The 3,269-nt window shown below is 33.4% G+C and overlaps 1 protein-coding gene across 1 annotated transcript in view; it reads left to right on the top strand.

Annotated features, from left to right (window-relative positions):
* The window catches only part of LOC106460037 (transmembrane and TPR repeat-containing protein 2-like), a 293,344-nt gene that overhangs the window by 263,370 nt on the left and 26,705 nt on the right, over positions 1 to 3,269 (top strand). The gene's annotated exons all lie outside the window — the stretch shown is intronic.

The following is a 3,269-nucleotide window of genomic DNA, read 5'->3' on the forward strand; positions in this document are numbered from 1 at the left end:
TGAGAATAGTTGCCCTTATATGATATAACTCCTTTTAATGTGATGTCAGTTACTCTGTGTATGATGGCATATATCGTGTTGAATAAAGTTCTTGTTTTTATCCTAAGCAGCTATTAGACTGTTTTATTTTGTAGCAGTTGGTTTATTTTTTTATGAGAATCAGGTTATCTATACCACTAGTGCAATTAGTGCAAAAAAATATTCCCAGCTTCCTATGAGGAAGAAATGGATTATCTATTAGTTATTCTCACAAATACCAATAATATCACGTTACTTTTTTTTTATTTCATCATGGAAATTTTGTGAATGAAGGGAAAATATAAAAATTGCCATAGGTTGTGTCAAGTCTTAAATTGCTCCAAAACAAATCATTTAAACAATTACGTATTGTAACTACGTGCTTACCGGATATACGTTTTTGGTACATGCTGTCTAAGCTGACAAAGAGTGATTTTTTATTATGTCTTATCAGCGTTTTAAACTTGTACATTTGTTTTGAAAGCGTACTTAAATTGACCTGTGACACCTAATTAAACAGCGGTCGAGATAAAACCTTTTACTAGTCTCATGAGATACGGTACCTGCATTTTTTATATATATCAAAAAGGGAATACGAGTTGCGAAGGTGTTATAGTTTATCTTAAACTCGCTAAAAAGTTTATTCTTATTAACAGTTTACGAAGTTTCTGTTTTTAGTATGTGGCGTGCAGTAAAACGAGAACGTCACTCCATGATAGTAAATAGTGAAAAAAATATATCGGGCCTATAAAAAAAATACAAAATAACACATGGTTGATTAATAATACACTTGTTGAAATACACTGTGATACAAATATAAAAATAGAACTACAAGAATTACCACTAGTCGTTACTGGAATTATGTCAATAAATACAAGTAATAACATTTAAATTCATACGTATCAAATACTGATACTTTATACAAGATGTTTCTGCGAATTAAAAACAAAACGATACGCATTCGCGAACCATACCTACACTACACTAAATGTATTAAAGGTGTTCTTCAATTTTGTTTTCACAGAAAAAATTACTTCTAGTGATTATTATTTGGAGACGTTGCACATGTCGATTTTCTCATTTGAAGCACGTTCATTATGCTAAAAGGGTTCTTTCAACTAAAATCAGTGTCAGCCCCCTTTCCCTCCCAGGTGTACGATAAGAATGCTGTTAGCGTCTCATGTGGATTCACAAAATTGAGTTCCCTGATGGAAGATGTGTTAGGGAGTGCGATATCATGGCTAACCCTGATAACAAAGTGTCAAATCAGTTCAGCTTCTGACATCGACCGATTTGATCACTAGCCCGAGGGCGTCAGAAAGCTACGTCAATGACATAGATTCTTGATGATTAGTTCTTCCACACGTTGTCCCTCATGAAAAATGACTCTCCACAAATTCTACTGTACGCAAAGTGTTCAATTAATGTAAAGGCGTCCTAGTGTCTACATTAAGGCGTCCTAGTGTCTACATTTTTTTTCTCCTGCGTCTTGCACCACTTACATTTACAAATTCATTTTTTCTTCTTACTTTTATACCTGTAGTGGTAGCTTCAAGGTCTAATATTCCATAGAAATGCTAATATCTTTGGCTATTAAAGGTTTTCTTAATCTCCTGGTTCCTAGAGTTAAATTGGTTCGCTATATATATATAATTTTCAAGTTCATAGGCTATTCGGCATTTCTCAACGGTGTTGAAATGGAAAGTAGTGGTGGTGGTTAACTCTGGTAGTTTTTTTTATCTTTTTAGATGCAAATTCCCTTAACTATTTCGTGATCTGTAAGTGATGAAGTATCTAACCAACTCCCTCTTTACCGGTATGGTACATTAAGAGATTAGCATTATGTACCATTACAAGAGAAATCCTTAAGTGATAAAAAAATCGACATGGCGTATTTTGTCCATTTCCACATTTTCACGCAGAAATAAAGTAATTTAGCATCCTAATTTTACAATTTTGGGAAGTAAAATGTAATTCGTAAATTTAGCCAAATACAATATATGCGAACCCAGATCTACAAAGTTTCGACTCTAGTATGAATGTTTATTGTATTTATAATAACAAAAAAGCAAAAGCAAAAGGTTACACATGATATAATACACATTTTTGCTGTACGGTCATAATGTGGTATACTATTTGGGGGCTGTAATTATATTTTGAAGGAGAACCCTGGGGTTGACACCGTGGCAACAGCTACTACAAACATCGAAAACAGGGCATTAAAATAATTTCCCAAAATTCCCCAATTAAACACCAATATTTTCCTTTATATAACGACTCATTCTTCCTTCCTCCTCCGCTATAACGTACGAAAGTACAGAAATATTTGCGCACGTGGTTGGTTTAAAAGGACACACTTCTGTGCTTATGTTACAGAATCCTATGCCTAGAGGGAGTCCAAATCCGTGGGGAAAATGTGCAAAAATATGCGGAAATTATAAATATATATCTGCATAGAAATTTAGAAACTCTTCTCAACTATTTGGAGCATTTTCTCCGTTTACTATTTGCAGTTATAATAGCTTATAACACCGCTAGCAGTGACGATACCCAACCGCCTGATGACCCATGACATTGTGGTCGTAGAAGCTTTTACAGTTTGTCTGTCATGTAAAATTAAGACTATTGATTATTAATTGTAATTATTATTGTAGCATCCTAAAAGCTCTTCTGGTAGAAGTTCTCACACAATAAAAATGTGCCCCTTAGTGGCACAGCGGTATGTCTGCGGACTTACAACGCTAGAATCCGGGTTTTGATACCCGTGATGGGCAGAGCACAGACAGGCCGTTGTGTATCTTTGTGCTTAATTACAAACAAACAAACAATAAAAATGTAAATCAAGTATATATATAACAATATCATACATTTTATCAGTAAAATAAAAATACAGAAAATTTATACATACATTATAAGTAATTCTGTAATAAATAGTACATTTTGAAGTACAGTAATTTGGCTTAAAAGTGTATGTTCTTGTTAATCTGTTTTTAATCATTAAAAATAGACTTGACATTATAAATTTTACAGACGATTTAGTACCGGTTATGTTTATCTCACATTTCCATTCTCCCTCAGCTAATCACATGCACGTCCCATTCGTCACTAACCTCACCGGTGGCCGGAAATAAAGTCACAAAAAGTCACTATTTTTGAATACCCAAATACAATATAAAGTAATACAACAAAAATCATTTTTAAGTTAGTTATTTGTTGCAGTAATAACATGATGCATAATATGTAACATTATA

This window comes from Limulus polyphemus, unplaced genomic scaffold, assembly GCF_000517525.1.
Source record: "Limulus polyphemus unplaced genomic scaffold, Limulus_polyphemus-2.1.2 Scaffold696, whole genome shotgun sequence".
In the NCBI taxonomy this organism is placed as follows: domain Eukaryota; kingdom Metazoa; phylum Arthropoda; class Merostomata; order Xiphosura; family Limulidae; genus Limulus; species Limulus polyphemus.